Raw genomic sequence first — 11,445 nt, 5'->3', positions numbered from 1 at the left:
AGAGGCAATATTTTTTCCTTTTTAAAATAGCAAAGGAACAAAAGAAGATTGGCTGGCTATTGAGTGGGCCCCACATTAGAGTGCATAGCTCATCAGGATCGAGGCTGGCATCTGTGAGCAGTTAACTTCCTAAGAGCACTCACTGGGCACTATGTCATCTGCACTACAGCTCTCACCCTGGAAATTATTTGAAAATACTTTATGCTCAAAATATACACTGATGGGCCAGATTATTATGATCTCTGAATGCATCATAATCGGGCCACTCAGTGTATATACTATATAATAAAAAGCTAATATGCAAATTGTCCCCTCAACCAGCAGGCAGGCCGGCCAACCGCCCATGTCCCCTCCCCCTGGCCAGGCTGGCTGGAGAGTGTTATGCATTCAGAGATCATAATAATCTGGCCACTCGGTGTATAGTATCCATTCCTTGTCCTTGAGGATCCAAGTATCCATACTAATAAAAGCCTAAGTGGCCCTTGCACATGACGTTGCCACAAGATGGCTGCCACAAGATGGCCACCACAAGATGGCCAAGTGCACAGAGGAGGTGGGGTGCAGCAGCCACTTCGTGTGGTGAGGCCTGGGGGTCGAGCATCTCCTCCGCCTCACGCAGAGGAGGTGGGTCCCGGCGGAGAAGGCAAGTTGCGGCAGGGGAGGGCAGTTGGGGGCGATCAGGCCAGCAAGGGAGCAGTTAGGAGTCAATCAGGCCACCAGGGGAGTGGTTAGGGGTGATCAGGCTGGCAGGCAGAAACAGTTAGGGGCAATCAGGCAGGCAGGCAGGCAGGCAAGCGGTTATGAGCCAGCAGTCCTGGATTGTGAGAGGGATGTCCAACTGCCAGCATAGGCCCCATCCCGCACATCCCCCAAGGGGTCCCAGATTGGAGAGAGTGCAGGCCAGGCTGAGGGACACCCTCCCCCCACCCCTGTGCATGAATTTCGTGCACTGGGCCACTAGTAAATCTAAAATTATAATGGGCTTCTTCAGTCCAAAGGCAGGACTTCTTTGCAGTAGAGTGTCTCCAGCGTTTCACAAAAATAAATAAAAGCAGCAGCTAACGTCTTTTCAGCTTCTTGACCTCTCCGCATTTTGTTGCTTCTTCCTCTGATCTCATTTCCTCTAAGTCCTCTTGCATACCTGGTCTTAAACTCTTTGCTTCTTTATCTTTGTATTTTTTTCAGTCATAGCCAAAGAATGTGCTTAGATATTTCTTCCTGAGATTCTCCTTCATCTTTGATAAAATCTTCCATTTTGGAGTCATAGTTCTCATCTTCCTCCTCTATATATTCTCACTGTCTTTTGTAACCACCAGGGAAGGGAAACCCTTGAGAACATTGGGCAGATCTATAGCCAGCTAAAGAAGGCTTCATTCCATTCATCTGTCCATTGGTGGGCTGGGTAATGATATTCTTAGAAGATATTGTTTCTGAGAAAAAAGTGCATTTGGGCTTATGGGGGGATCTAAGCTACTAACTATTCACCCAGGTCCCAATCTGCTCACTGGTCTTCTAGGGCCTGAACTGCTGACAGTCTGTCTAGCTGAAACTGCCACTTACTGATCGCCCAGAGCCACTGACTAACCGCCTGGAGGGCACTGAGCCACTCATTGGTCGTCAGTTATGTGGATTGTGCACAGGCCACCCAGAGTCACCAGAACTGACAACTGACTTCCTAGAACCACCTGGGCCACTGATAGGTCATCCAGAGCCACCTATACTGCTGACTGTCCTTCCAGGAGGATTTAAGTCACTGGCTGGCCTCTGGGTCCCACTGATTGATCGAGTGCTCAGGTCCTGAGCTGGAGCTGCCATTCTGGTGCCTGGGCATGGAGCCAGAACTAACCATACGCCGAAGACTCCCTGTGATGGCCTGCCCAGGAACTGGGCTGGAGCTGCTGCCTGACTGCCTGACACCTGGACTCTTAGCCTTATGTGGGGAGACCACAGGTCCAGGTCTGGAATGGCTAGGATGGAGAGGAGATTTTTTGGCTGTGTGCTCAGTAACAGATTTCTGAGTCCCTTTAGCAGAAGTCTTTGGAACACTTGGTGAAAAGGTGCTCAAGTGGGTCTTTCCAGCCCCATTGTAAACAGGCCTGTCATGGTCCTTCCGAAGTGAGGCTTGGGAGCAGTTGCTAGATCCTACTTTGGTCCTCTCTCCTGGCATGGATTTGGATGAAAACAAACCTAAATGTTTCTTATCTGTGCTGGTTGTGGATTTCTTCTCAGCATGAGGAAGGGGAGTACCTTTGGGAGAAGGATGCTTGTCCCTGGAAACTCTGCAAGTTTTTGTGCCCATACTTTCTGTATGAGAAGGCACCATTTTGGTCAGAGGTAGTCCTGCATCTGCTTCAGGCTTCTTTTTCATATGTCTTCATTCAAGAAGTTTTCACTCCCTAAGTTCTTGTGCAATCATAAGTCACTTTTCTGTGTGTGTGTGTGTGTTTTTTTTTTCACTACCTTGATTTCCACTGGTTCATACTGTTGGAAGCTAGCTATTGACTTCCCTATCAGAAAAGTGTAAACAAGGAATGCAGAAGGATCATGAAACTTGAGCTCTGGCAAGGGCTAAAGCTATGCACTGATTGTTTAGTCGAGACAATGGTGGCTCAAGCAATTTCCTGGCCAAATGGTCTCAAAGTAAATTTTTACTGACCTTTAAGATAGTCTTTCTGTTACCAGAATTGCCTGCCTGACTAAGGGCAATATGTGTATCTAAAATTGAATGAAAGCCTGTCAGGGTCTGGGCACCAGTGCAGTCCTTGCCCTTGCATTGGACTCTCCACCTGGCCCCCCATTATTATTTCTTGTCTTGTCTCATCATTTGAACACGGCCCTTCTCCAGATCCCGAACCCTGAGTGACGTGGGTCGTGGACTCTCACATCTGGCACCTCGAATGATGGATGTCTAGAGAAGAAGATTTGCCTGGAGCAGAAAAACAAAGTTTAACCAGCAAAGTGGGGAAAAAGAATTCACCGGATAGATGGGGAAATTCTCAGCGTGAAAAGCCCACAGCCAGCTGCAGAAGTTGAGATCTGTAAGTAGGGTGGGAACGTCTTTTTTTTAGACAGGCTAATGGGGCAGAATTTGTCAAAAGGGGAGAAGCTTTATTGTAGACTTTTGGTTTGCATGCTTAAGGATAAAGGAATTAAAGTGTCAGAAGGTATTCTCTTACAGTTTTTGCATGTTATTATAGAACATAATCTCTGGTTTCCTGAAGAAGGTACATTAGATGTTGAAAGTTGGGAAAGAGTTAGTCATAACTTGAGAAAACCTCAGCAGCAGGGGGAAAATTTGCCTCCAAATTGTTTCTCCTTGTGGAACATGGTATTGCATTTGCTAGAGCCTTTTAGAGAAACAAAAGAGGATAAACCCCCTCCCCTTGCACCTTCTGCTCCTAAAGAGGAGCAAAAAGAAAAATTGGAGGAATGGCCTTCATGGCCCCCTCCACCTCCATGTCCTTATCCTGAAACTTTTAATTCACCATTAATAGAATCACCTATGCAAAGAGCAATCCGAGAAGGATTAAAGCACATGACGGTGGAGGATCAACTTGCTTTTCCTATTATACAAGTAGCTGACCTACAGCTCCCGAATCATATAATAAGACATCATGAAAAATTTGACTTTAAAATGATAAAGTCCTTGCATGTAAGCATAGTCCAGAATGGTCCTACAGCTCTTTTACCAGAGAAATTATGACTAATATTTCTGAAGCATTCTTAGCTCCTTATGATTGGTATTCTCTGGCTCACGCAACTCTGGATGGAGGAGATTATTTACTATGGAAGGGAGAAATTTTGGAGAAATGTCAGGAGCAAGCCCATGCAAACTGTGGGCTGAATGCTCAAATAAATTATGAAATGCTGACAGGACTGGGACAATATAATGGCATACAAAATCGGCTAAATTATGTGCAACAGGCATATGAGCAAATCAGACTTTGTGGAAGAAGAGCTTGGTGGGCTTTACCATCAAAAGGGGATCCTGGCCGAAACTGGTTTGGCTCAGTGGATAGAGCATCAGCCTGCGGACTGAAAGCAGTCCCAGGTTCGATTCCGGTCAAGGGCATGTACCTTGGTTGCAGGCACGTCCCCAGTAGGGGGTGTGCAGGAGGCAGCTGTTCGATGTTTCTCTCTCATCGATGTTTCTAACACTCTATCCCTCTCCCTTCCTCTCTGTAAAAAATCAATAAAATATATTATTTTTAAAATCACAACATTTAAAAAAAAAAAAAAGGGGGACCCTGAGGGAGCTTTTAGTAAATGTATGCAGGGGCCTACAGAGTCATTTTCTGACTTTGTGGCTTGCCTCACTCAAGCAGTGAGATGCCAGATTCAACATGAAACAGCAGGAGACATGTTAATTCAGCAATTAGCTTATGAAAATGCCAATGCTGATTCTAAGAAATGCCTGACGCCTCTGAGAAAAAAATAGTACCATTACAGAAATGATTCGAGCATGTCAGAATGTGGGGTCAGGCACTTTTCAAGCAAACTTACTCGCTGCCACTGTAACAGTGGGGAATAAAAGGTATTATAATTGTGGAAGAACAGCACATTTTAAAAATAAAGTAAGCAACCAAGAAGGACACAAGGTGGCGATCTAGGGAAAGGCGTGAGCATTCTGACTCCCAAATCAATCAACACAGATTAAACCTCTCTGTGTCCTAGAAGTCAGAAGGGAAACCATTGGGTTGGTTAATGTAGATAGAAATTTCATAAAAATGGGCAGCCATTAGATCAAGACATAGGGAATGACCAACCACAGGGAAACGGCCCCCCAACCCCGTCATCAATAGGGGAAATTTGCCCTGCAAGGCCCACAGTGGACTCCCCATGAGCCATTCCAGGGAGCCCAGGCCTAGTTCTTAACAGTACTATAGCGGTCACTTTGACCCCCAATATGGCTCAGCAAGCTGTTCCTACAGGAATCTGTGGACCTGTGCCACCAAGAACTTTAGGATTAATTTTAAGGAGAAGTGGAAAAACTCTGAAAGGACTAACTGTTCTGCCTGGAGTCATAGATTCAGACTATGAGGGAGAAATTAAGGTAATATTAGAATGTAATCATATTATGCAAATTACTTCAGGACAAAGAATTGCTCAGATATTACTTATACCTTTTATTCAGCAAGGCGAAGCTATAAATAGGAAAAGAGAAACACAAGGATTTGGAAGCTCAGATATCTATTGGATACATGAAATTAGCAAAACCCATCCTATGATTAATTTAAGAATAGAGAGAAAATGATTTAAAGGTTTAGTAGACACTGGAGCGATGTCAGCATTATCAGCAAAGAATTCTGGCCTCTAAGTTGGTCCATGGTAGAAGCTATATGCTCTATCATGGGGGTCAGAGTTCCTGATAATACACAACACAGTGCTGCAGTGTTAAGGTGTCAAGATGAAGGACAGGCAGGATGGTTTCAGCCTTACATAGTCTCTGGGATTGCAGTCAACTTATGGGGCTGGGATGTTTTAGAAGGTTTACAAGCTTTTATTATTACCAGCAAATGACAGCAGTTAATAAATCAGATGGGATATCAGACTGGTCAAAGCTTAGGAAAAAATAATCAGGGAATTAAAGAGCCCATCCAAGCCAAAGGAAACCCAGGAAGACGAGGATTAGGATATCAACCTTTTTTTTTTTAATATATTTTATTGATATTTTACAGAGAGGAAGGGAGAGGGAGAGAGAGCCAGAAACACCGATGAGAGAGAAACATCGATCAGCTGCCTCCTGCACACTTCCCACCAGGGATGTGCCCGCAACCAAGGCACATGTCCCTGACCGGAATCGAACCTGGGACCCTTCAGTCCACAGGTCGACGCTCTATCCACTGAGCCAAACCGGTTTCGGCAGGATATCAACCTTTTGAGGAGTGGTCACTGCTCAATCTCCTCACCCTCATGCAGATCCTATACAATGGAAAGATGATAGACCTATATGGGTGGATCAGTGGCCATTAACCAAGGAGAAATTAGGTCATATTCATGAATTAATACAGGAACAAATAGAGGCTGGCCACATAGAGCCTTCCAATAGTCCTTGGAATACACCCTATATTTACTATACCTAAGGAGGCGGCAGGAAAATGGCAATTGTTACATTATGTTAGAGTGGTTAACGCTACTATGCATACCATGGAAGCTTTACAGCCTGGACTCCCAGTGCCTTTGCAAATCCCTCTAGATTGGTCTCTTATAGTAGTAGATCTTAAGGATTGTTTCTTCACCATTCCCTTGGCACCTCAAGATAAACAGAGATTTGCATTTTCAGTGCCAGCTATTAATAATATAGAACCCATGAAAAGATATCAATGGAAAGTTTTGCCTCAAGGAATGGCCAATGGCCCCACCTAGTGTAAAAAATATGTAGCTCAAGCTGTTCAGCCTTTAAGGCACAAATATTATCGATGTTGCATTATTCATTACATGGATGACTTGCTCTTAGAAAGTCCATGGGAAGAGCAGACTTTGGCAATGTAAAAATTGCTCCAGAAAAGGTACAGAAAGAAATGCCTTTCAAATATCTGGGAACCATAATTAAAACCAATGTAGTAGGCCTCAAAAGGTGGAAATAAGATCGCCTTAAAACTTTAAATGACTTCCAAAAATTATTAGGGTACATTAATCGTAATGTAAATATCTGTGTTTTCTGATGGTCTTAGGTGACCCTGCTAGCAGTTCTCAACCTGTGGGTCGTGACCCACAGGTTGAGAACTGCTGCTGTAGAGCCTACGACCATCGGAAAACACAGATATTTACATTATGATTCATTAACAGTAGTTGTCACCTATTAAAAGACAAATTACTACAGTTTTTATATTATACCCCCTTATTATACCAAAAAAATACTAGGCAGGAACCTATTCCTGGAGCATTAACTGTTTTTACTGATGGATCATCGAATGGTAAAGCTGCCTATCATACAATGAACTCAGACCGACTCAGACTGATCCGTCATACTTCTGTACAAAGAATTGAATTAGAGGCTATTAAGGCTACATTGCAGGATTTCCAAGAGCTTCTTAATATTATTTCTGGCTATTCTTATGCTGTGGGCCTAGTGAATAGAATTGAAACTGCTCTGTTAAAATGGCTCAGTGACCAAAGTTTATTTTTTACTATTTAAACAAGTTCAGCAGATTGTACAACAGAGACAATATCCTTTTTATATCACTCACATCAGAGCTCACAGTGTATTACCTGGCCGGCTAACAAAAGGAAATGCACATGCCGATCAATTGGTTGCTTTATTAAAACAGGCCTCAGTATCTCATCAGCTTTTACATCAGCCTGCCAAAATGTTGTCCAAACAATTCTCGATCACTCAACAGCAGGCAAAACAGATTATCAGAGAATGTCCCACTTGCATGTTACATCTGCCTCAGGGGCCTAATACAGAAATTAACCCTCAAGGATTGATAAGGGAACATATCTGACAAATGGATGTAACACATTATACTCCTTTTGGACACCTTGGGGCATTGCATGTCTCTGTATATACCTTTTCAAAGGGCCTATGGGCTACTGCATCTACAGGGGAAATGGCAAAACAGGTTATTAATCATTGCCTAGCTGCTTTTGCCATCATGGCAATTCCAAAAATTATTAAAACTGACAATGGACCTGCTTACACAAGCTGTCACTTCTAGCAATTTTGTAAAAAGTGAAAAATTCAGCACATTACAGGGATACCATATAATTCGCAGGGACAGGCAATTATAGAACACCAGCATCATAGGCTAAAATTCCAACTTGAAAAACAGAAAAGGGAGAATATGGAGAAATCGCCTGTAGGTAGACTACACTAAGCCTTAAATACTTTAAATTTTTTCACTTGTGATGCTGATGGCACGACACCCATGAAAATAAACTGGTGTCAGAATAAGCCAAAGGAAAATGGTCTGGTTAAATGGAAAGATCCCAAGTATGGTTTATGGAAGGGACCCAATCCCCTGTTAACATTTGGTCAAGGGTACGCTTGTATATTTCCAGAAAATTTCTCGAAGCCCATGTGGATTCCCACAAGAAATATTTCATGGATCCGAGGGAGGAACTGGCCAGGTTAATGAGGACCTTGCACCTGGAGCCACGCCTTACAGCTGCAGACAATTGACTGCCCCAGCCCAGATAGCAGCAGCCCCAAGCAACCCACTGAAGATAAGGAGTGGGAAGAGGATGAGACAAATAGCCCAGAGGTCACCTGGGGGATGGTGAAGAAGATGGTCCAGAAAGCTGAGTGAATTTGTGAGGAGACCAGAACCCCAAGAACGCCTGAGAATGTCTTTCTTGCCCTGCTAGCAGTCATCAGCTGTGCGGTAATGCTACCGGGGCAAATGGGGAAGTATTTTGGACTTATGTTCCTGACCCTCCATGGGTAAGACCCCTTATGTGGGCTGATCCCCTGCCTAATGTAGTCACCAATAACACCAAACACTTTGGTCACCCAGGAGGACCACGGGTGGGGCAAGGAAGTATATGGGCAAAGTATAATTACATGGGTGTCGCCACCTAGCTTCCCTTTGTATGACACAGAACCAAACCACAGCTCCTTTGTGTATAAAATTAAAAAGAGGCTTCTGGCTAACATGGACAACAAAGGAGGGGGAAGCAAAAGCCCAAATACATCTACTATCACTACTTGCTCTGGGGAGAGGTGCAGAAAATGTAACTTTACTAAGACATGCCCCCCCGCCACTAAGCCGTTATGTAAAAAGTCTTATGAATGGCACCCCACCGAGGAAGAAATTAATTGGCAAGACTGTTATAGTGACCACCCCACCAGCAGCAAAATTAATAACAGTCTTTCCTTTGTGACTGGAGCCCCTACGGGTTTGCATATAGTAACAATGGCACCCTAAAATGGAAGGGGAACACATCCTATCTATATGTTGAAGGTAATCACTCCATTTCATGGCATGGAGGATGATTTGTTGGATCTCAATTTCAACATGACAACTGGCCCCTACAAAATACACAATGGAAATTAGCTGCTGCACTTGCACCTATTAAATAGTATAGTTTTAACTATAGCTCAGATAATTCCATTCGTACCTTATGGGGAACTCCCAATAAGACAGTATTTGCCACCGCCTGTGTATTTGATCCGTTTGTACTCCTCTCAGGCCCCATCCAGATGCACCTTAATATTACAAGCCAGACTGCACACTATCCCATTGTATTAATTTTACATTCCAAAAGGATTCCCTCATGATTTTAAAACAACCGGCTTTCACTTAGTTTCCTACTAACCTAACCGTGCCTTGGGAATCTCATCAAACCTACTAACTGTTACATGATCTGGTAAAAATCTTAAAAAGACAAAAAAGATTTCCTGGAATGTTAATTGCAGAACTCTTTGCCCTCATAACGTTACTTACTTCTGTGGGCATTGCTGCTTCATCCATGGTACAAACTGTTCAAACTTCTCAGTTTGCACAACCATTTAAGAAAAATGTAACTAAGACCTATCTATACAAAAAAGAATTGATAGCCAGTTTGAGATAGAATATCAGCATTAAAGTCTACAGTCTTGTGGATGGGTGATAAAATCCACAGCTTAGAGCAAAGAATATCTTTGTAGTGTCATTATAATTTTTCCCCAGATTTGTGTTATACCCCCCCACCCCTGTTCCCTATTGGGAATCAATAAAAAATCACTTTTTTGGTGCTTGGGGTAAAGGTAACACAACCCGTGATATTTTAGAATTACAACAGCATATTGTACAACTATCCCAGGCAAACTTACAAATGAATACCTTAGATGCCTGGCAGCAATTTAAAAAAGACATGAAAGAATTTAATCTCTTCCACTGGATCTCCTTACATTTGCCTCTCTGCATAACCACTATTGCTTGTCTCATTTTTATTCTTATGTTTATTTCTAGTCTGCAGATGTGGAATGAAGAATCTTAAAAGGACTTGAACCCTTCAGGTGGCATTCACTTTTCAACATTTATTAAGAAAAAGAGAAGGGGGAGATGTTGAAAGCTACCCATTGCCTTCCCTATCAGAAAAGTGTAAACAAGGAACGCAGAAGGCTCGTGAACCTTGAGCTCTGGCAAGGGCCAAAGCTAGGCACTGATTGTTTAGTCGAGACAATGGTGGCCCAAGCAATTTCCTGACCAAATAGTCTCAAAGTAAATCTTTACTAATATTTACTGACCTTTAAGATAGTCTGTCTGTTACCAGAATTGCCTGCCTAAGGGCAATATGTATATCTAAAATTGAATAAAAGGCTAGCAAGGCCTGGGTACCAGTGAAGGACTTGCCCTTGCATTGGACTCTCCGCCTGGCCCCCATTATTTCCACATTATTATTTCTTGTCTTGTCTCATCATTTGCCCACAGCCCTTCTCCAGATCCCAAACCCAGAACCATACGGGACATGGACTCTCACATCATACTGCTTTTTCTCAGCCAGCCTGAGTAGGTCAGTGAAGTTCATGATGGTGGGGCACTTTAAGGGGGACCTTTAGTTTACTTTCAATTTTGGGAGGAGGTTCTTGCTCTGATGCTTCTTGATTTTATTCTAAGAATGCTTCCTCTTCTTCTATTTCATACTCTTGGTCTGTTCCCTGACTAGTGGCTTTCCATTGCCTGTCTTTTTTTTGACTTTTCCTCAACAGGAATCCCATTTAACCATGAAAATTGTCCTTTGTCCTCTTGGCCATAGTTCTTGCTTTCTTCTCATGTTTTAGCTCAATTCACTTTTTCACTACTTCTTCTTTTCTCCTTTTTTTCTCTAAGGCTTTTTGTCCGAGCTCCTCCACTTTTCTTCTGAGAAAAGCTTGTATGCTGCTGATTAACTTTGGGGTCTTTTTTGGGAGGACCCACTGCCAAACTATACCTTTTCGGTATGCTGTTGGTTCCTTGTCCTTTAGAAGCTATCATGAGAATTTCCCTGAAATCCATGTTGACCGAACTGGATAAAATGGGCCAGCTCTCGGAGAGGAATGAAAGCGCATCTTACCCAGTGGCCAGCTGCAGCCAAATGAACTGGCTGGCCGCCTCTTTCCTACCTCTACTCAGCATGACCAATTCTGGTGCTGTCCATGGCGGTCTGCCTGCCCCCTTCCTCAAGCAGCCTATATCCTTACAAGTCCAATGCTGTGCTCCCACCTTTGAAACTTTAAATAAAAGTTTTACATCCACAAGATAAATTAGTAGATTGTTCCACATTCATTGACATAATCATTCAGTTGAGAATAAGTTACTTTAGTTTAATTGTTAAATCTCATTTCAGCCTGGCTGGTGTGGCTCAGTGGATTGAGTATTCTCTCAGGCAGCCAGAGGTTGCTGGTTTGATTCCTGGTCAGGGCACATGCCAGGGTTGTGGGTTCAGTCCCCAGAAGGGGGCATGCAGGAGGCTGCCGATTGAAGTGATATCTCTATCTCATCAATGTTTCAGTCTCTCTCTCCCTTTCCCTTCCTCTCT

At 43.4% G+C, this 11,445-nt stretch overlaps 2 pseudogenes across 2 annotated transcripts; both read right to left on the bottom strand.

Annotated features, from left to right (window-relative positions):
* Window positions 1-1,058: 1,058 nt before the first annotated feature.
* Window positions 1,059-1,611, bottom strand: LOC308235979 (protein SPT2 homolog; annotated as a pseudogene). Its single transcript has one exon. The product of its transcript is annotated as a protein SPT2 homolog (transcript).
* Window positions 1,612-1,701: 90 nt separating this feature from the next.
* On the bottom strand, window positions 1,702-10,922 carry LOC308235978 (protein SPT2 homolog; annotated as a pseudogene). The gene is made up of 2 exons: window positions 10,414-10,922; window positions 1,702-2,481 (listed from the first exon to the last, which is right to left on the bottom strand). The product of its transcript is annotated as a protein SPT2 homolog (transcript).
* Between the last annotated feature and the right edge of the window lie 523 nt (window positions 10,923-11,445).

Source organism: Plecotus auritus, assembly GCF_963455305.1.
Source record: "Plecotus auritus genome assembly, chromosome: 10".
NCBI classification, from domain to species: domain Eukaryota; kingdom Metazoa; phylum Chordata; class Mammalia; order Chiroptera; family Vespertilionidae; genus Plecotus; species Plecotus auritus.
This window is presented reverse-complemented; position numbering and strand designations above follow the sequence as displayed.